Source organism: Sebastes umbrosus, chromosome 21, assembly GCF_015220745.1.
Source record: "Sebastes umbrosus isolate fSebUmb1 chromosome 21, fSebUmb1.pri, whole genome shotgun sequence".
In the NCBI taxonomy this organism is placed as follows: domain Eukaryota; kingdom Metazoa; phylum Chordata; class Actinopteri; order Perciformes; family Sebastidae; genus Sebastes; species Sebastes umbrosus.
Window position 1 is genome coordinate 22,221,622 of NC_051289.1, and position 23,498 is coordinate 22,245,119.

The 23,498-nt window shown below is 42.4% G+C and overlaps 1 protein-coding gene across 1 annotated transcript in view; it reads right to left on the reverse strand.

Moving 5' to 3' along the window:
* Nucleotides 1–23,498, reverse strand: part of adarb2 (adenosine deaminase RNA specific B2 (inactive)) — a 218,132-nt gene that overhangs the window by 55,232 nt on the left and 139,402 nt on the right. The window lies entirely within an intron of this gene.

The following is a 23,498-nucleotide window of genomic DNA, read 5'->3' on the forward strand; positions in this document are numbered from 1 at the left end:
TATTCAGTACATACAGCATCCCACAAGAAACTAGCACCAGCAGAGAATTCCTGTCTGGAATCTGTAACATTTGACGCCGGTCAGAACAGAGCCACAGAAATAACAACAACAAAACGCTGTTTGCTGTTTGGACATGTGGAGAGGCTGCAGCGCCGGCTTTAAAACATTTGGGAGGACGGCAGGATCTACCATCGCCTTTCATGTCTTGAAAGAGCGGAGCCATTCAAACGGCTCCTCTGAAGCGCTTGCGATGGCTCCCTCCAAAGGGGTGGGCGATTGTGTCGGCCTCCGCCCAGACGCGGCGGCCGCGCCTCCCATCTCTGCTGCTCTTGAAGATACCGCCGTGGCTCTTTTGGCGGGCTCGACCCTGGCAATCAGCGAGACTTCAAACCCCCGCCGCCACCCTTTGAACGGTGCCCGGGAAACGTCTGTTGCCAAGCACCGCTTTCCTCTCGGCGCCGAGATTAGAGACGCAGACGAGGGGAAACACTGGTGCTTTCAGATGCTTTTCTGTCTCCTTGTCAAGCAATGTCTAGTTTCACTACTGTACACAAATACAACATCACGCCCAGCCCCAAACGATGCCAACATAAATATACATTACTATTCTGCATGAGTACACAATGCATCAAAACAACCAGAGTAAAGTTGAACTTGTAATGGTTAAAATATCAGTACGTTAAAGGTATAATGTAAAGCATTTTCCGAAAAACAATGAATAGACTGATACAAAAATAATCCCTCTCAATCATCACTAGAAGTGTGTCTGTTTCTACAGACCCTGCAGCCCTCTGCCTGGATTTTCTTCTTATTTTGCTGTGTTCGGGACATTTTTGGGTGGCAAACAGCCTTTGGTCCCCACATGAGTGTGTAACCTCAAGCCAATAACAGTGACATACACACACACACAGTCACCTGTGCCCGCCCTAGACGAGCATCCGTCAGTTCCCCAAGGACGGACTAGTTAAATGTAGATGATATTACACGCACAGTGTTGCCGACTTGGTGACTTTCTCGCTGGATTTACTGACTTTTCAGACACTTTTAGCACTTGCTAAAAGGTTACGGGCATCGGGGTCACCTGGTCATTTTGTCAGGGCTTATTAACCCTGAACGTTTTGAATATAGACCCAGAAGTAAATTTAAATATAAGCCAATGTGAAGCTCGAACGTGAGATAGTATTCATAACATAACAGCCTGTCAAAATAAATGCAGATCTCTAAACTAACTCTGTGTGTGATTGGGGGGGGGCGTGATGGTCAGCCCTGAGTGACACAAGTTACAGGTGAAATGGCAGAGCGTAGTTATTTTAATATCACATAATTAATCTGGAAAGTAAACAACAGTTTTTGAGGCACCGTCTACATATATATTTTTTAATTGGCCTATTAAGACGTGTAGCCTACTGTGAATGTAAATAAGTGCGTAAAAAGCAACAAAATAGACCTTATTTATAAAAAGAAAATAAAAAAATATCACGGGGGGAAAATCCCCCCAGACCCCTTTACAGAGGTCCAGGTAAGTACCAATGTTAATGTCATGTTTATTTGTATCACTCTGTTAGTCCGAAATTGCTTCCACATCTTGGCTGTTAAATATATTAAGTGTCAGTGACTTCACCTATGTTGTTTCTAGATCAGTGAAAATTCAGCGCAACACGCATATTCTACGTAAAGATAGGGAGGATATGCTTATAATTGTATAGCCTAATCAATACACGGGCCAGTGTCGCCTTTTATGTTTGCATTGGGCCCATTCACAGGAATCAAATATCCTCTCACGGATTTCTGTCTGCCGCTGGGTCTGTGCGGAGGTGTGGGTGTGTTTATTTCTGCTCTAGAATGTAAAACAATTAGAAAATAACATTTTATTCCTCTGATTCACTGCTTTGTTCTCGCTAACGCCGCTCCCTCTCTTTATTCACCATCGCTGCTTTCTCTCTGGCTCGTTGAGCCATGGAGGAGGGGCCAACTTTGAACTTTGAAACTGAGAATGCTACGTAATATACCTTTAAGGGCGCTTTCACTAGCCATAGTCCATTTGGCTAGTCCAAATCAGAGTGAAATTTATACTTTGGGTTTGTTTTCTTTTTAGTTTGGTTCGGTTTCACGGTGCACAAATTAAAGCAGAACAAATTTTTTTAAAAGTTTGCTAAGGGGCGTGTTCAAAGAAGTGAATATATCGTTTTTGTCTCGAGACCTGTCAGTTCTATTCATGGAATCACGGACTTTCATATATTGCTGTTTTTTCAAAGTGTTTTGACTTTGACTCGGCACTTAACTATTTATCTTTCTAGAAATGTTACCTTTACTTGATAGTCGTTAGGTGTACATATCTGTGTTATTTTCATGTTTTTATGTGGTTATTTTATATCTAATATTTAATATTACAGTATCCAAAGTAACGATGGAGCTATAAAAGCTCATCACTGGGGGTCAGACTTGGCTTGTATCTCCAAGGTGATTGTGTGTTTATACATTTTTATCTGTAAATATGAATGTATAGTCTATGTATAATGTATAATCTAAGAGACTGGGCTTGTAGCCCCCAGGTGATTGTGTGTTTGTAAATTTGAATCTGTAAATATTAATGTATAGCCTATGTATAATGTATAATCTAAGAGACCGGGCTTGTATCTCCCAAAGTGCTTGTAGGCAAATAAATCGACATTGGAGCCGCCTGTGGTTCGTTGAAGTGCAACGTTATAACCGCCGTTGGTCTACAATCAAACACAACGCAGAGACTTTTGGCTGCCACAGCTATCAGCGGTACAAAACATAGTATAGAGGATGTAAACAGAAGAAAGACTACCCGTTACACGCACACAAAGTGCCAGTTTATCTCTAAAGACTTAATAAACATCACTATTTATGTGGATTTTATTTATTATTGCAGAAGTCGAGGTCAGTCCTCTCCCACTCATGTTCACCTGTCGTTTACCTGCATTTTGGTTCGCTTCAAAACTGTCCGAGACCACCTCTCAAAGGCCATTTTGGACCGTGGTTTTGCTCCACATCAGAGTACGATTACTGCGTTCTCAACCGCCCAAACGAGCTGCACCAGAGTTTGATTAAAACTGACTAAATGTTGTCTTTTTAAAGCGCTCCTAAATCTCCTGGCTGACTTATTATTGTTATGACTTTCAAGAAAAATAATAGTTTTCATGACTGAGTACAAGACTATTTGACTTTTTCAGCTATGTGGTGAGTCCATTTGCTTCTGACGGAGTCATTTATCCAGCAGCCTTCCCTCTGCTGGTGACTAAGTGTGGACCAGACTCTGTGTCATGTCTGTGGGTGCTGCTGTGGCCAAAAGGCCCTACAGCCAGCCATACATCATCAGATATTGATACGGTTCCACCGCAGCGCTACGGCTGACATTTGATTCATAGCTCTGGGTGCTCTTTTTGAATTCCTAACAGTCAACAAGGGATCACGGGGAAATGTCAATGTTGTGTTGGTTTGGGGCGCCTCAATGACATGACGGAGAATGGTAAAAGTAATGGAGGCGGTTGAGACAGGTAGCTAACTTTTTTCTCGAGCTAATGGCCCTTTGGTGTTTGACTGTGTTTGTGTTTATGGAGGCAGGATTTAAGATTGTATCCAGTCTTATTCAGATTTAAATGCTGTGAGTCACTTTTCTATTTCTAGTCAATCCTGCCTCAGATTTTTAGCATAGTTGAGTAAGAAAATAAAACAAATTAAAAAGCTAAATTAGAAAATCGGGGTACTTGGTGTTTAGTTGGTTAGTTACACCATTTTTTTCCCTTTCTGAATACACTTTGGACATAGGTGCTAACACATGAGCAAGACTGTATGTGTGCCTTGCCTATTTAGCCAGCCTATTTTTTGGCATGGGGGAAAATAAATCAACCCAAAATACGGACCATATAGAAGTTAGCCTAACACTTTAAAAAGCATTGTCTGTTTGTGACCAAATGAATGTACGGTTGGTCTGAAGTGTCTGAAAAAAGAGAAAACTATTGATAAAAATAGTTTCATAATAGCCAATAACTTGGCCATACTGCATAGTTGTTGTTGGGTTTTTTTTTTTAAGAATATTGTGCAGGCAATGGGAAGAGGTTCACTTGAGAGTAAAGTTGGTTGGAAGTGTCTATAAAAGAAAAACTATAATATTGTCGACAAAAATCTGAAGAGTTAATTTGGCCATTGTACATGCACTTTTGAGACGGTCCCTAACTTCAGCTTGTGACTTTCCCGTCTATTGTCAACTTGTTCAAGGTGTAAAAAATCAGTTAAAGGTCTAAAACAACATCTACAGAGCCTTTAGGTGTCGAATAAAAGTACGGCTTTTCCTGAAAGAAATGATTATGATTGTGAATTAAACATACAAAAAACTTTTGGCAGGTACAAAATCAGTGTTTTGTTTATCTCTGTGGAAGATATCTGACGTTTGGTTCCCACTTCTAACAAGGCTTGTGAGCCAATAGTATAACAAAGTTGGTATTACGTATCTCTGGGTCGTCAATTAGTGTGGAAAAAACGGATGAATGACTGAGATTGACGATAAGTGCCTGGCAACGACTAGTTGTGAAGTAAACTCAATCGGAGGGAGAACGCGACATCTAGTGTCTCAATGTGATCAATAGTACCTTTCAGCTTTATCCTGAACTGAAAAGCAAATCTGGTGAAAACTGTCCAAAAGTTATTGATGATGAATATTGTATAATTTGTGCATTATCTGTTCTTATCCTAAAAAGCATCGTATTCGTTTGAACCCTTCATAAAGGCTTATAGGCATTGTTGTGAACCAGCGTGAGGTTGAATGATCAATGTTGGGTGATACTTTAAATTTCACCAATTGCCATATTTCAGCTGCAAAGATGGTGAGAGGTGAGAAAGTTCACGTTCGGAGGCTCATGACAACCTTTCAAACCCCCCCGGACAAACTGAATGCGTGGATGTCAGACTCCAAACGGAGCTGTTCAGATGACATTTTGGAGATGTGAGGTTTTCTCCCAACAACAGTGATATATTTATCCCGCAGACACTCGCTATAAGTTTACACCTGCCCTTTGGAGAAAATAGCGCTTTGCTTTTTTTCTGCACTGATGAATGTGGCTTCTAACAAACATCCCCCTGACAGAAGAGGCTTAAACAGTGCATGATCCCTCTCACCGCCAACCGCTGTGCACACACACACACAGCCTTTCACGACACAATATAATATGCACTTCACAGCCCGCGGATGAAATGAATGCAAATAACCGCGTGAGAAAGGCTTTTGAGCGTGCCGGAGAAATCAGTCTGTGGCCCCTGCTCTTTTAACATTTGCTAAAAATCCATCACGTGGCGTTTGCAGAGTAAGCAGAACGCCAGATAGACTGTAACAAATGCACGCACTCTCTTTTGTCACCTTTTCTTTCCTTTCCGCCAAAACCTTTCAAGTGCACACACATACTTCCTAAGCTCCTGCAGCAGGCCAGCAGAGAGAGCAGGAGAGGTATGACAATAGACTGAAAGGAGAGTCAATATCGAGCCGAGGAGAAAAAGAAAGGCAAAGAACACTGAAGGTCTGCACCTATTGTGTGTGTACGTGCGTGCGCGTTGTACTTTTAAGTCCTTTTCTGAAAAGTACACACCGCTGCTCGGCGCCGTCTGATGTGTCAGACAGTTTCTCTAATGAATGCGTGTCAAGCTACTAAGCTCTGTACAGGAGATTTAACCAGCGCTTTTCTTTGTGAGTTTTTATTTCGTAATGCACGCTGTGAGAGAGCGAGGTGAAGAGTGATCAGAAAAAGAAACCGAGACAAATGAGCGGTTCACCTTAGGACGGGGAAGATCATCGTCTCTCTTCACCTCCACAATCTGTGGACGCGTCTCGCTTTAACCGCTTAAATAACAGCACTGAGTGAAAGCACTGAATGTCAGCTCTGCTGGAGTGGCCGGCTGTTTGTGTGAAGTAGCTGCCACGTCTAAACAAGCCAGAGCTCTAAATGTGTTTCTATGAAGTGGTTCAGAGGGGAAGATGCTCGACATCAGGGTTGTTGTAGAGAAAGCAAGTGGGAGAAATTGACAAGTCTGTGTGTATTGCATAGGTACGTGTGCTCATGCATACGTCTATGAGTGCCACCTGATTATGAGCGAAGGCACGGGAGATTGAGAAGACTGACATGAGGCAATACAGCACGTCACAATGCTCGACGCTGACATTTCACGAAGCGATTAGAAAAAACAAAAACAGCAGGTAAGATGATGCAGGAGACAAAGCCCTTACAAATAATACATGTGAGGAAGAAAATCTATTTTACTACGTGATGAGAACACCGACGCCCAAATTATCCATAATTTCCTGGCAGATCATCAGTTCTAGCTCTGCGAAAACCCTGTGTCTCCAAAATGTGTTTGTTTACAGTCGTGACAATGTGGTTTTTAGGTTTAAAGTTTAAAGTCACAGTATAATCCTTATTATTGTCATGAAATCAAACCCAGTTTTTAGACTTAATTGTTAATTTTGCCGATTTTTTTTACCAAGTTGCTGGTGAATAATAATAAATAACAATTAAATACATTTTTATGTATGTATTTATTTTATACATTTTGTTTTAAAAGTTAGGAAAGCAAGGTTTAAGTCAAGCCTGATGTTGCCGTATACACATAAAAGAACGATCCCAGTCACTTCCACACAGTGAGGCATACAGCTTATTAATCAAAGACTGGCATCGGATCGGTACTCCGTATCGGCCGACACCCAAAGCCCAGGTATCATAATCAGAACTGAAAAAGTCAGATCGGTGCATCCCTACTATTTATAGTCAGCAACTTTTTACAACAGCCATTCAATGTATTTACATTCTGTAATTATCTTTTCAATGTTAGCGGCGGAGTCTGCCATTCCTGTGCTGGATTCAAACCGTCTACCTACGTACGAGAGATTCACAGGAAACGGCGCGTGTTTGTAATCCAGTGCTGCTTGTAATTTTATCTCATTATGTCAGAGCTGTATTAAGTTACTGCTAACCAAGCATTGCTGCTGCTGCTATTTCACAATAAAAGCACTAGTACAGTTACCCAGACGTTCTACTTGCAGCGTTGTTGAGAACCGAGGTATGGCTGTTTGCACCCACCACTGTGAAATTGATTAGATGAACGATTCTCTATGGGAAGGACAGTTAAACATACATAAACAGACAGACAGACAGAGATTCCTTTCTACTTAGATGACGCTGCTACGCTGCCACATATTGGCCAAATGGCACCAGCACAAGATGTCCCGGAGACATGACATTGTTTTGTAATATAAGCCCCGCCCATAGCATTTGAGCTAAGTTTGAGGGATAGCAAAACTTTATGGAACATCAGCAATCCAAAAAAGTAACTTTTCTGCGGCTTGGTCCAAAGATGTTCTGTACCAAATTTGTTGACGATTGCTCAAAATTTGTAGCAATCGTTTGCTACTTTGTAGGAGTAGCAAAAAATCTGATTTGGACACAATTCAAAATCTAGATGCAAATGGGCGTGGCTTATGTGAATAGATTCGTCTGGTCCCACAGAATCCAGGGAAAAAAATGGTTTCTGAGAGTTAAGGTTCATAAGTTACAGGCCAAAACGTAAAGGCCATTGTTATAGCGCCACCATCTGGTCAAATTGCACCACATTCGACACTGCACTCCCTTTGGTCCCCAGCAATACACCCGCCAAGTGTGAAGTAGATCGGATGAGCGGTTCTTGAGATATACGAAGGACACACAGACAGATGGACAGAGATTCCTCCTTGCTTTATAGTTCGATTAAACTTAAGGTGGCTTTTATTGTCAAGAAGTCACTGGAAACGCACCGCATTAGTGCTAACAGAAATCACTCATCAAAAATGCATCTACAAAACAAAACATTGTCATTGTCTGCGTGGTTTTAACGGCGGCTCACTTTTAAATACTGCAGGGAGTAACGGAACAAGAAGGAGCAGCCTCAGTGAGCTGTTAGCAACTTCCTTTACTGCACCCTGCTGTTGTGTGGAAAGCTCCTCGCGCCACGCACAGCATGAAATCAGATGGTGGTCTCTTGGGTTGATGGGAAAAAAAAAAAAGCTTCTTTATTAAAACAACATGTTTTTAGCTGCGCTGTAAGCAGATACACACGTCGCTCTTCTCTTTCTGACGAAGTAGAACCTTGCGGAGGGCTGTAGTTTTAAACTACACTTGCTGTTACCAGGGTAACCACGGGTGTTGCCAAATCAACCGGAGCCATTACAACTTTGAGAAAGAGGAGAATTGTCTCAACATGACTAATCCCTTGTGTTATTTCTGTCTTTTTCATTTTCTCCCCCTGCATTATTTTTTTCTATTCTGTTTATGTTGCTTATTGCTTTCACCTTCACTGTAATATCCTATGTTGTGTACACATCTATATTGCATATGAACCTGTTCCTGTGGGTGAAAAGTGACACTGAAAACACCCTCACACAAAAGGGATGTTACGTCACACACTACGGGCGTGTTTTAAGATAAATCGACTTTTTGTTTGTGCCTTTGGTGCATAAAAACTCTCCTTGTCAACCAACATGTCTGCGACTGTGGTGTTTCATTTATCCATCAGCGGGAACGCCGCTAGTTCATCATCCGGCACAGGAGAGGTGCAACACAGGGCCTGAAATTCAGCCGGGGATGCAGAGACGGGAAACAGGGCAGCGGGAATGGATTTGTTATGTACCTGCTGACGTACAACCAGGTGCTAAAGCGACGGCAGGAATGTATTAAAAGTCAGAGCGTGTGCATTCTTGCACCGGCAGTTAAAGTTATATGCAACTGCGAGGACAACTCTGCCAGCGCTATTAGTAATTCATCATCTTTTTTACCGAATGTGAGGGATAAGTGCGGCGAGCTGGGTCAAACTTTTCTTAGTCTAAAAAGCTTAAAAGTCACCAGGAGTGAAAACTTCTCCCTCTCAGCCTCTGACTAAAGCATATGATAACTATTCATGCTGTGAGCCGTGGGTATTTTTTTTCCTTCAATATAACACAATCTGTCAAAGCTTTATCACTCGCTCTGTGAAGCCAATCGAACGGCTAATCAGCCCCATCTACCCAGAAGACTTTGTTCTAAAGTTCACGCTGCTGAGATATCTTGAAGCTGAGCCACCTCTGTGATAGCGTGAATGATCGGCACAAACGCTCTAAGGGCATGATTTGCTCCAGCCTCCAGGATGACTCTCATTTGATCTGCTAAGCGCGAGGAGACGGCGTCGGGGCGAGGATATTATGACTCATGGCAAACCCTGCCTGTCATCTGTATGCAGAGTTCAGCACTTCCTGTATCGGAGGGGGGAAGAGGTGGCATCAAAGGTCGCCCCCGGAAACATCCCTCTGTGACAATGACAACGGAGACGGTATTAACCGGCGGCTTCGGGCCCGCCTCTCGAATTTAGAGGTGACGCCTGTGACCCGAATCAGCAATTCTGGGAGCAATTGTTACAAAAAAAAAAAAAAAAAAGAAATCAGCTGATAAGAGCAGAGAAAGTAGAAGAAGTTCAGTAAGAGTTCAGCTGCATCTATTTTGTGCATTCATATTCCTCTAATTTGGCAGGGCTCAGCTATCGCGCAGGAGAAGCCGGGCATGGAGAAATGCTGCTATACCGAGTGAATACTATGAAATATTGCTCCTATTTCCCTGCAATTTCACACACACACGCATGTGCGTGCATGCCATATCACATTTACGAAATATGTAACCCTAACACGGGGGGTGAAAACCATCATGTAAACATTATGCGTTCCATATATGACCTCTGTGTTTCCTCTTATTGCCCAGTGGGATAACATAAAAATACATGAAGATGTAGAGGGGGCTCCATCCATAACCCAGTGGACAGTGGTTCCAGGCACAGCGCAGGCCTTAACTAGCTGGCTGTTGTATACTCATGGGCAGGCAGGTTGAAATATGAGGGCTGAGGACATGAGGTCTTCCCAGAATGCTAAACTCTCTCTCTCCCCCTCCTCCTCTATATCTCTCACCCTCTCTCCCTCTCTCCCCCCGCTGTGCCCTGCAACCAATCTGACGCCTAATTAATCCTGAAGGTCTTTTGTTCCGCTGAGGTTTTCCTCTCTTTCCCCCCACTGCACTCCATCCATCCTCACCTCCCTCGCTCCCCCCACAGCCTGCCTCTCATCCCTCCCCCTGCCAGCTTGGTTTTCACCCCTCCTCCTCCTACACACACCTCCACACACACACACACACTCTCATACATACACCTTATTCCAGCCTCTCCCATTTTGTTTCCCCCCCGAGGGAGGCACGGCACAGTCCCAGAGAGCAGGACAGAGGTAACAGATGTTTTCCTTTTTCTTTTTTTATCTTTGGGGTAATTTAGTCGAGACAAAAATGTACGACTGTTGTTACATTTATTCCCAGCATTCTACTAATTATGCTCTTATGAGACATTTTCATGGTTGGAGACAAAAAGCAGCAGAATATTAATGCAAAGATTTACACTGCAACCCTAAATGGCTCAGTCTTCATGTCTTCATAAGAATAGTGCCATATTTTGCGAAATATACTTATTTGCATTCTTGAAAAGAGTTAGATGAAAAGATCAATACCACTCTCATGTCGGTAAGCTAAATATGAGACTACAACCAGCAGCTAGGTAGCTTAGCTTTTACCTTGCATGGCAGCTGGATTCTCGCGATGTCACAAGATCGCGCGATAGTCGTGGTAGAGTTGGGCCGGAGTAAATATTTTCAAACTGGTTTGATATTAAGCCACAATACCGGACCGGACCACTGTACCAAATGTTATCATTATGTGTCGCCACAACTCGGAGGAGCGGCCTGTCACCGTAACAGCCAACCTTAAGTGAGCCTTGGCTGAAGATGCCGCTAACTTCGGGGCTGACCCCCTTCACTTTAATCAGCAGGTGGCAAGTAAGACACAGGAGCTTGGCTTGTGTCTTGAGGAGTTGTAGCATTTATTCAGCAACAACCTAAACTGTACACACACTGCACTGCTACGTTCACAGATATAACGTTACTTATTCATACTCACCGTCACATACTCCCTCTCTCTCTCGACCGCACACTCACTAATGTTACGAGCCATCAGGGTTGCAATACACCGGCTAACGGAAACTGGCATAAAATCAAACTGTTGTGAGCTCGTACACCGGACCGAGCTGACAAAACCAGAAATCGACCCAACTTGAAATCACGGGATCACATATCACACACAATCCATCTTGTCAGGCTTCAAGTAATGTGTTTGCGTCTGGCAAAGCTAGAACACTGGCCAATCAGCGTCCTCTGCGGAGCTACTGGCAGCCACGGTGTGGCTTAGGTGTGTGAGGCGACTGTTCGTTCTAAACAACAATGGCGGCTCTTAAAGAGGTTAGCGTAACTGCTGCAATAGCATCAGTTATATCAGAACTGGAGACTATTTCTTCATTGAAAGAAGAGCAAAGAACGGCACTGAAGGCTTTTCTCGATGGAAGAGATGTTTTTGCTCTTCTCCTGACTGGCTTCGGCAAGAGTTTGATTGGCACCCAATCACTTGCCAAGTATTTTTTGAAAGTGCCAGCCTTTTTCCAAAGAGTTTCCAATGACGGCTTTTCAGATGGTTCTGTGTAACAAGCCATCTGGCAGGTCAGGTTAGCTTAGCTTAGCATACAAACTGGAAACCTGACTCTGTCTAGCCCGACTCTGTCCAAACCACAAAACCAAAAATACGTACAAAAAATCAAAATGTAAAAAAAGGGGTTATTGGCCACACTATTTCTTTGGCTGGAGCTGTTGCCAGGTAACCAAGTCTTCCTAAAAGAACATTGCTTTTTTTAAGCACGCCATGTATGTACACACTGATGATAAGATGTGTAATTTCATTTTGCTCCAGTTGATGCAACAGAAGATGTGTTTTTCAGATACGATGAAGAAACTAGTTTGAATCAATACAAGTATTACCAGACTGGTGGAAAGGTGAGTATTTTAACATAACAGCCGTAAAAAATACGCCCCCCCGCCCCCCTCATATTCCATCCCGCAGCCAAGCAGAGCATATCAGCAGCACAAGCCATGTTGCCTCAGCTAAGGCAGCGAGGGGAGGAAGCCCTCGGGAAAACATCTACAGAGGTTTGGGAGGCCCAGAGGGTCCATGTGATCAGCCAGGCATGTGAGTAGGTGGAGAGGGACAATCACTGGCAAGGGATGTGACTATGTCTGTGTCTGAGTAGCAGAACAGGGCCCATATTCTGGACATTTTGTTTTGAGGATATAATATGCTCTCATGGCTGATTATTATTTTGTGAAAACCTAAATCCACTTCAGCAGCTAAGACATCTGTAATAAATTCAGGAAACATCAACACCATATTTGTAGACTAATTGTGATAGCTAAATGAACTAATTTATGATCAGAATGCAGGCTGCTATAATATGTAAAACATACTGTATGTGTAATTGCAAATAGGATAATGGATTATCTGCATAAATAAATTATAGCTCATTTCTCTTTTCCCTTCCTCTTCCTCCTCTGTCTTATCCTATCAAAAGATTTTACATTGTGGGCTATAAAAATTATTAAAGAGGACCTATTATTATTATGCTTCAGGTTCATACTTGTATTTTGTGTTTCTACTAAAAGATGTTTACATGCTTTAATGTTCAAAAAACGCTTTATTTTTCTAATACCGGCTGTGCCTGCCCACCTCTTTTCACCCTCTGTCTGAAACACTCTGTTTGAGCTCCTCCCCCCTACTGAAAAACACCATTCTGCTCTGATTGGTCAGCTGGCCCACTCTGTTGTGATTGGTCAACCGAACCAAACTCTTCGGACTCTGCTCCAGCTCTGCTCTAACTAGCTTTGTTCGAGGCCGTACTAAACTAGCCGTTATGCAAATGTGTTACTTGGTGACATCACCAAGTTACGGAAGAACAGGCAGGACTTCAATCAAGGCGTTTCAGGCAGTTCAGGAGCAGTGTTTCTAAAGTAACTCCCTTTGGCGTGGACTTTGGGCTTTGTAACTTTGCAGAACTTTTACATGCACAAAAAACTATTTAGCACACTAAAGGAAAGGGAAAAAGCACAAAAGCATAATAGGTCGTCTTTAAAAGTTAACAGTGGATCTCCAACATGTACTGAGGCATGCATCCTATAATTAGGCCAAAGTTTCCTGTCACAACATTTGCCCATTCCTCTTTCCACAGATGGGAAGTTAACTCGTTTATGAGCACACACCCACTGAGCCAAAGAATGAGTGAGAGGCGGTGCTCTGCGAGCTAACCCAGTAGCACAAAGGCTAACCCAGTAGTACAAAGTGCATCCACTGAGCCGAAGAACAATACCCAATTCAAACTGAAATCGCAAAAGGTACTTTTATGACAGCTGTTTTGCTTGAGGTTATATGATTCTAGCATGTAACAGAGTTCTTTATTTATTACTAAAAAAGCTAAGAGAGCTTTTGAAACGTAACAAACTAGCTGCCCGCCAGTCTCCCAGCTGGAAATGTGTGCACAACACAGCGTTGTGTTGTTCTTTGTATTTACTGTGATCTCTGATGTTTTTGTCGAGACTGAAAACTCCAAAGTAGTTGATCTGCTAAGTGTTTGATTTATCTTTTTATCTCTGCTGAACGGTTGAAGCAGCGATAATGTCTGTGTTTGACCAGTCAGTCACGTTTTGCCCTGACAAATTCCTAATTTCCTGTATCATCGGGGAAATAGTAGCCCCAGAGAAGTGACTTTTTCATCACCTACAACAAGGAACTAAATTTAGTCGCTGGCTCCTCTGGTTGATATGCAGGTGTAGTCCCTGAGTTCCTCAAAAGAGTCTTGGTCCTCTGGGAAACTTCTTGTGGTGGAAAAGCCTTAGAAGAGACTTTCAGTCCTCAGACAGACTGCCTGAAATGTGATATCAGCCACTAAGTATCAGCTGATGCTAATATGATCGACGTTATGCTGTTTGATAGCATATTTTCTACTTAATGGATCAATACCACACAGTCAATGTAAACCTAATCTTTTTTCTCCTTTGTGTGTAAAATGTCAGTTCTAATATATCACAGGTATAAATAGTGTTTTGACAGCTCTCCTCTCCCTAATAAGAGCAGAGTATAATAGATGGATAACAGAGCATTTTAAAGAGGAACTATCATGCTCATTTTCAGGTGCATACTTGTATTTTGGGGTTTCTACTAGAACATGTTTACATGCTTTAATGTTCAAAAAACACTTTATTTTTCTCATACCGGCTGTGCTGCAGCACCTCTTTTCGCCCTCTGTCTGAAACTGTTGTGATTGGTCAACCGAACAAAACTCTTCGGACTCGGCTCCAGCACCGCTCTAACTAGCTTTATTACACGGCTCTGTTGAATACTTGATTCTGATTGGTGGATCATGGCATTCTACGGTCTTTTATTTCTTTATAACAGACCGTTGCTATGTATAACAGACCGTTGCTATGGGCGCAGTTCTGATGGCGGACTCTGGCGGACCGTTTTTGTGTCAAATTATTGATTTCTTAAGTAAGTAGCCGTGTAGGGCGATGCAAGCCCTCTCGGGGTTTATTTCACAACAATGACCGGCTCGCTGTACATTATCGCTTACTTGTTTGAGGGCGTGCCAAAATAGCCGTTGTGCAAATGTGTTACTTGGTGACATTACCAAATTACGGAGGAAAGGCGGGACTTCAAGCAAGGTGTTTCAGGCAGTTCAGGAGCAGTGTTTCTGTGGGGGAGAAGAAATTCCTTTCTCGTGGACCTTTTACATGCACAAAAAACGATTTAACGCACTAAAAGAAAAGGGAAAAAGCACAAAAGCATAATAGGTCCCCTTTAAAGATAAGCACTCATCTAAAATAGCTGAAGATAAAACAGAAAATCAGGTGTTGTGCTGGTTGCAGCGCGCCTGTTTAAGTTTTAAAACAATACTCTGGTGCCACATCTGTTGATCTGCTTACTGTACGTCGCCCTGTTGGCTTCATGAACAATCAGCTGTGAATGACGCCTGCTGATTTGGGTGTGTGCGAGTCTCCATTCAGCGTCTATGACAGAGCGGTCCATTGCTCCAGGCTGGAAGGTCATTTAAAGGCCAGACATCCAGACCTCTCCTCTCCTCTCCTCTCCTCCCTCCTCCTCCCCCCTCTCTCTCCTGCCTGAGAGCCAGAGATAAACCTACACATGCCAGCCACACAGGACCAATAGTCATGATTTATCGGAAGCCATTTGGTACCTGAACGCCTATGAAATTGTAATGAACTTGATTATGCTTTTAATGAAGTGTGAGAGGTTCTTCAGAAGCGATTATAGCCATGCTCCGGCTCACAGCTGGGGGCTGTGGAGGGGGAAAGGAGGAGGGAGGAAGGGAGGAATGGAGGACTGTCACGAACGATGAAGACTTTGTAGGATAGTGTAGGGCGAGCAGAGGTGCAGACAGGAGCGCCGCGCTTCTATGGAATAGATTACAGGGGCGTTTTACTGTATGTGCGAGGTGACTTGACTTGAACCCCATTTCAGTTCGTCCCTGCTAAGGGATTTTCCCCTCAAAGCCGCATGCTGACGTGGTACATTAGATTCAACAGCCTGCAGCCTCATAGGTCAAATTTTGCATACATATTAGACAGTCGAGGATGATTCTAACCTTTCCGTGTACAGGGTGCTCCCATTCAGACGGGGAAACATTATTGTTCGGTAATTTCACACACAAATCTGCACTCTCCTCGTGCTGCTTCTTCTTTAAATACCACATGATGAGGTAAGTGGCTGCTAAAAGGGCAGACTGACGGTCCAGGAGCAAACAGCGGCCTTTTTGCTCACATTATTATTGTACGCTAAGTGACAAATTGTAATGAGATACTTTATGGATGCACATAAAGAATTCCCTTCTCGCTATCATTTACAAAGGTCAGACATCAGGATTCATTTTAAATACAGCTACTGGTGTTCTTTAAAAGATTATTGCAGTTTATTACAAATAGTGTGTTATTTGCATAGTTTTGGCCACTTTTTCAGTTACGATAATATCGTAATTGCTGAGTTCTGGGAACATGGTAACATTGCTACGGCTGTACATAATGATTATTTTCATTATCCATTAATCGGGTGTTTAAACGATTAATTGCTTATGCTATAAAACATCAGAAAATAGTAAAATATGCGCATCGCAGCGCTTAAAGCCCCACTTGTGGTATCTTCAAATTGCTCATAATGTCTGATGAACAGTCAGACTAAACCATAAGATATTCAATCTTCAGTGATATAACACAGATTACAAAAGCACTTGGAGGTGGTGAAGTTGATCAAAAATGCATTTCCTTTCTATATGAGAACACTTCATCCAGAGGGTCTTAATGAGGAGCTGTCTTTAACTCGTTTCTCTGTAATGGCTTACTGTCATCCATCTGTTGCTTAATGCAAGCCAGCCCGTCCTACTGTTGCTTTTAGTTGTTGCTGTGTATATATAGTGCATGTGTGCATATAGAGTTAAATACTCATTCATTTGCCATATGTAAACTGGGAAAAAAAAGTTCGGAAACTTGTGTTTGGTCGATTATTTCTCTGTTGTTACAAAGCTAATTGGCATTGCATTTTACATCATTGGAAAGCCTGTTGTTGTCAGCGTTGTCATCTTGGAGGATGAAGTTAGGTCCCAGATTGTGGAGATATGGGATCGCCACTGGCTGCAGAATCTCATCCCGATATCTCCCTGCATTGAGATGGCCTTCAATGATGACAAGCCTTGTTTTGCCAGTGAGGGAGATGCCACCCCACACCATGACACTGCCCCCACCAAAAGCTCTTACTCCATCGGCGCAACAATCAGCATAGCGTTCTCCGCTTCGTCTCCATACTTTGACCCTGTCATCCAGCTTTCGCAGACAGAACCTGGACTCATCACTGAACATGACATTCCCCCACATGTTCAGGTTCCATTGTCTGTGTTGTCGACACCAGCGCAAACGGGCCTGACAGTGAAGGGCAGTCATTGCAGGCTTCCTGGTAGCCTTATGAGAATACACTGTTTACCATTGGCAGAGCATTTTGGCAAATTTTTCTTGGGCTTTTCCCACATAATCAGCTGTGCTGCTCATCATTACTCTTCGCCTTTGTTTTCTCTTCTAAATGAGCTCAGCTTGACCTTGAGGTTTGCTTAAAATCTGTGTAACTTTTTGTGTTTCTTAATCCTCGAACTTCATGTCGCCAAGTTCTCCGATCTCAGCAATTAACTTAGTATTATTGATAAAATAATTATGACTAAAACCCACAAACACGAGCCCAGAAGTATCCTTTAACTATCTAGAATGCCAGTCTAGAAAAATACAACTGCAAAAGGAAGTGATGAATGCAGATGTTTCGTCAGTCTATTTGCACTGCATCACTTATATGGTGATAATCACAGCTGATCCTGTGGGTACAGTCTGCCGCGGTAGCTGTCACTTTGTGTGTATCTGTCGCCATCACTGTCTACATGCTGAGGCTGTAACACTATCTGCAAGGTCTCCGAAGCTGTTAATCAACTCCTCTCTAATGTGTTGTTCACACCTCTCTCTCTCTCTCATCCTCTCTCTCTCTCCCTCTCTCTCTCCCTCTCTCTCTCTCTCTGCGACTTGGTGGATTTCTATCTTAGACAGGGCGCTTGGCTGGGCGATCGCTGTCGCTAATTTGTTGTGGCAATATTAATTAATGATCAGCCTGTCACAGCTGTTTATATTGAGACAGATTAGAAGTGGGAGAGATTAGACAAAGAAAACAATCTGCGAGAGGCTCAGCGGCTGACAGGGGTCACCTTCACGTGTCTGAAATCATATTCAATTTGCCGAGGCGGAGGCAGGGAAATTACTCCACTTGACCAGTCTGTATCCTTCTCTATCTGTGATGGCTCTCATTTAGAGATAACTAAATCAATTCATTTTGAACCGCAATAAACTAAAAAGACAATTTACAGTCGCATTTGATCTCAGCCGATGTGATGAAAGTGGTATTTAATATGTTTGTAATGACAAATACGCTGGCTTTTCCACGCTTTCTCTCCTCACCCTCACCTCCATTAACCCTCATTTCCATTCTGCTCTGCCACCAATCACATTTCCCTATTCAAATGGACCTTAATCCAAGGTGGCAGCGTGCAGCGTTCTGACCGCTGACCTCCGTACTGTCCTTTCCGCGTGGACCTGCTGACTCTGTGCCTTCCCGTCGCCGCACACGAGTCTCCGGCTCAGTCGACTTGGCAACAACGCAGCGCATTGTGACGGCGAGGGGGAGATTAAGTGGCCAATCAAGGCCTGAACAGTGGAGTAATGATTCCACTTGGTAAAATGGGTGTCAGGATTACTCCGGCACTTTCTCACTTCACTGTGCAGGCTTTAATAGGGCAAAGACATTTTCCGCTAACAAGAGTGCTGTAGGCACGATTAAAGAACAGCCTCCTACTGACTGATTAATAATAAAGACTAAACGTTACGTTTAGTGGCGAATGTAACCTCGAGGTCAAGGACTGTACCAAAATTATTAGGGGTGTGGGTGGGGGGTCACAAAAGAGGGAGGGTATTATAAATTACATTTTTGCTGAAGGGAGAATATTCTAACTTTTTTGGGAGAGCAGGGGAATCATTTTATTATTTATTTTATTTGTTATATTTCATATTTGTGAAATTAATTGTAAAACAAGATCAAAGAGCTACAACAAAATGATGGCTTTTCATGAGTGCCATAGAGGTCGGGGTGAATAGGTGGGTCAAGAAATACTGGACTTTCACCCAGGAGAGCGGTGTTTGTATCCGGTGTGCAACCAGAAGTCAACGTTGATTTATTTGTCACGTAAATTACGTATTTAAGTAACGCCACTTCCGGAGTTATTTTAACCCAAACCATGATATTTTCCTAAACCTAACCAAGTAATTGTGTTGCCTAAACCTAACCAATTCGATCTTTTCATAAACCTAATTAAGTACAGTTTTTTCCAGGAAGTTGTTTCCTGTGAAGACGGAAGTTTATGTTGAAAAAACGATATACATATAACAAGTGGAAATTGATATGTGTTGCTGGACATTCGTAGGAAAACGAACAAAAAAGGCCGGAATAACTTTTTCGTACGATATCATACGAACCGTTGTATGAGATTATGACGACTGAGCTCTCCACCTCCCGCTGGAGCTCTGACTGCAGGTCAAAGGCAGTGGGGAAACAGATCTGGGTCGTTCTGCAGCTGAAGGAGTTTCTGGTGAACCTGCATGATTTTGTCTGATTTTGCTGGAATCGGACCCGGTGGTACAGATGACAAGCATTAAGAATAACTATATAGAAATAGCTAATCTTCTTGCTGGTCTCGTTTACTTATGTAGGTCATATAGAGCCATGCTGCTGTTGAAGAGAAGGGGAGGGTCCAAAGAAAATATAAATAATGCTGGTGTTTTTTATAAAATAAAATATAATATTCAGCACCCCTTCCCACCCCAATCATTATCGTACAGTCCCTTAGAAATTGATTTGTGACCAGAAGGCTGCTACATCGAATCCCCTGATCAGCTTAGAATATCTCCCCCCCCTGTACTGATGATGTGCTGTTGAGCAAGGCACTTAACTCCCAATATCACTGTGAGAGCTGCTTAATGTAGAGGAGTGTGGTTGTACTGGGTATCTCTCAGCTATGACTAAGTAGAGCGAAGTCAGTGTAAGTCGAGGTATATCTGCAGAATGCATTCTCATTTGATTTCCCTGGATAAATAAAGGTTAAATGATGAAATACAAAATTAAAGCCCTTGCTGGAAGATAAATAGCTCTTTAATGTCAAGCAGACTGTGGCCCAGTGCCTCATTTCTGGTATGATTGTTAAAAGTCAATTCCCATAGCCATGAGCGTGGGAGGGATGGAGGAAAATATAGGCAATATTACTGCAGGAAAAAAAGTCTATTGCACTAGTATGCTTGTCTTGTCACTCTCGCTGTGTTATTCCTCAGTATGTATGTGAAGCAGAATACAGCACCATGCGGTTCCTGTGAGTTTAAATATTTCATTGGGGGGATGAATTCTCCAGCTACCAGCCTTTCCTGCTCAGCTAAGTCTGAAGGACTAATGCTGCTCCTCATCCTTACGTTCCACTCTGTTGAGTTAATGCAATGTCCTCATATTACTGTCCTGTCTGCCCCTATTACTTTCATTGTCCCCCATTAATATAGGCAAGTGTTGAAGCCCTTTCTTCCTCTCAATTCTTTTTTACAAGAAGGAAGTAGCAGTGTTGTGTTAACTCTGTGCTTTACCTCTGACCCTGTGTTAGTGTTAGACGTTAGCTGCTGATTTACCCTGTGGGTCTTTTTTTAAAGTAAACCAACCAATCAATCCAGAGGTTGCGTATGAAAGCTCTCCGCCACCATAGGGGATGATTGAGATGACCCATTGCCTCCTTTGCCTGGAGGAATTATATTGTGTGAATAGAGGGGATGCACATAGGTCCAGGCTGTTAGAGCGACTAAGTTGGGTCAGGACCAATCTCTGAACCCATCGGCTACTGGTCTGATTACGGATAAGCCTCTGGGGGAAGGGGTTATATTTCTGGGGTTTCGGTGTAGACAGCGGATATCTGGGCTAAGACTTCCTTTCCCTAGCGCGCTGCTTATTGTTTACAGTCCGATTAGCAACTTGAGATGCGAGACTGGAGTTGGAGTTGAGAGACTGACGGATGACCTGTTTACCTGCATTCAACCAGCCTGTTCGAGCGTGATTGGCCAATACTACTCGGACTACGAACAGAAACCAGAACACATCCGATACCAAAATTTCAGGCTTGTATTAAAGGTCCCATATCGTGCTCATTTTCAGGTTCATATTTGTATTTTGTGTTTCTATTAGAACATGTTTACACGCTGTAGTGTTCAAAAAACACATTATTTACCTCGTACTGTCTGCCTGAATACACCTGTATTTACCCTCAGTCTGAAACACTCCGTTTTAGTGCATTTCAATGGGATTGCAACAAAATTGCATTGCTAGGCAACAGTTTGGGTCCATGTTTACTTCCTGTCAGCTAATGTTATTTACATACACTGCAACAGGAAATTAACTGGGACACATTTAGAATGTTTACGTTTAAAACTGTGTAATAGTCTAAATATTGTATATTTGTGACATCACAAATGGACAGAAATCCTAACGGCTTGTTTCAAACGCGCAATTTCTGAATACGGGCTGTGTATTTCTCCGTATATTGAGCGTTTTGATAGTTTAACAGTATTTATATAGCACTTAAACCTGCTTTATAATGTAAAAGACCTGAAAATCTCACTTTTTACAATATGGGACCTTTAAGTTTATCTACAAAGACAGCAATGACATTAGAATTAGGAATTAAATACAAAGGACATGTATTTTTCAGGTGCACTAAATCATACAAAAACATATTCTCAGAATTTTCTCTAATCTTCCTTTTTTTTGTGAAAAATCACAAAACCACTTAGGTTTAGAAAAACATCATGGTTGTCTTTAGTACGTAAACTAAGTAGAATATATACGGAAACAATGTACATCAGTACGATGTCACAAACCAAGAAACATGAGCGGTCATTGCAGAATTAGCGTAACATCACAAATGTTCAGCAACCAGCTAGCTAGTATCCAACATTTATCTTAGATTACTACATTTTGGCTTTATTTGCCGTCATCTTTGAAGTAGTAACTTTGAGTTACTAATAATACCAGTAATTCTTGCTAACAAATGATAGCACCAGCTGTTAATAAAAATTAGCAAGCTAGCTGTCTGGCATGGTAGCTAACGGTAAAATCAGCTTTTCATCAAGTTCAAACGAGGTCAAAATGACTCCATTTAGTTGGAAATTGTTACAAAGCCATTCATAAGCTCTCTGATAAAATGAGTTTAAAAAAAACGAACGCAGATGTAACACTACTTCACGATTTCAGAGCACACAGGGCAACACGGTAAAGAGATGGAACTTGACATTGGCTTCACTGGTGGAACCTGAAGTGACTTTGGAGATATAACTTTCCTCTTTTTTAGGTCTATTAATGCATGAAACAAAAAATCAACCAATACAAAATAATATGAATAACTTGTCAAAGAATAGTGTCACGTTAATAACTGATTTTTGACGAAAAAATGTCAGATAGAAGCATATAATTTTAAGGAAAGGAAATAGATTAATGCTATATACTGTGTGGAGCTATTAACATCTTCTCAATAAAGCTTTATCCTGCAACAGGTACAGCCAGAGGGAATTCTGGGAAAAGAACAGAGCAAGGTGGCACACATAATTTGGCGTACCACCATAACATTTGCATTACCCACAGGCTACAGCTGGCAACCACCCCCACATTACGCTTCACATCTGCAGTGTAGTCAACCGCTGCCCATGCAATCAGTGCTTGGCAGGGAGATTGGCTCGCATGTGAACATAGAAGGAGTGCATCTGAGCTGGAAGGGTTTCGAATTAACATTGCGCAACAGTTTAGACGTGTAACACATCGTACCCACAAACACATGCCTGGTCACATGTTTATTTGCACATGCATGCGTGCATATTGTATTTGCGCTTTTTGTCCTTTACCAATGAAAATAAAAATGCCTCTCGAGCCTGGCAGACAGCACGGCTGACTTTCAAGAAATTCCACAAGCGAGTGCTTTCTGGAACTAAACGGGTGCGGCAAATCCTCTTAAAATCCTTTTAGACACCGTGGCAGCAGGGAGAAAAAGAAAAAAAGTTTCTCCCAGGCAAACGTGCAGGTTTGTTGGGTTGATGTCGCGCTCTGGGGAAGGACACTCTCGCCAGTTTATTTCTTCAAGGCTGGGAAAGAATGTTAATACGACACATACCCTACAGGACGCGCGGGAGCACAATATGGTGGCGTGGGTGTGTGTCGACAGACGGCTTCAAGGAAAGACTTCAGGGAGAGGACGCTTTGGATGTGTATGGATGGGCTTAATTTTTCCATTCAAGACTTAAGAGAGCGCATCCTTTTGTGTTGTATTAGGACAGTAGAGGGAAAAATTACAGTTTCCCTTCCAGCTGCCAATAAGCCAGCGACCTGGACAGCTTGGATTCAAGGTTTTTTCTCTATACAAACAATAGTAAACAACTAAAATCAGTGTGACTATCTACTTGGGGCAGTTTTACTTTCGATGAAATTCTTATGCTGAAATGAAGTTTTAAACGGCTGTCAACAAGTGCCAGCCAATCCAGCCACTATGTCTTTAGGCTCTCCAATTACCGCAAGTTTCTCAAAAACTAGTTTCCTGGCTCTGATTGCTATTTACATATTTGGGTAAATGAGCATGGGATTGGGCTCGGTGGTTTGTTTGTCGATTTGCTCTTTGCTTTTTCTATCTCCTTTGGGCAACAGATTGAATTAATGTTTGTAGACACTGTGATGCCACACATGAGAAAACAGGAGATCTTGCAAAATTACAAAAACTCTCCCAATTACAGCTCTGCAAACACATAAGACTGGAAAAAAAAACTCATTTGGGCGGCGATGCAGATTTCTCTCGTGTCAGAGGCACAAGGACAATAATTAGCTTCATTTACACGCTTTTCTATTTAAACAGACCGACAA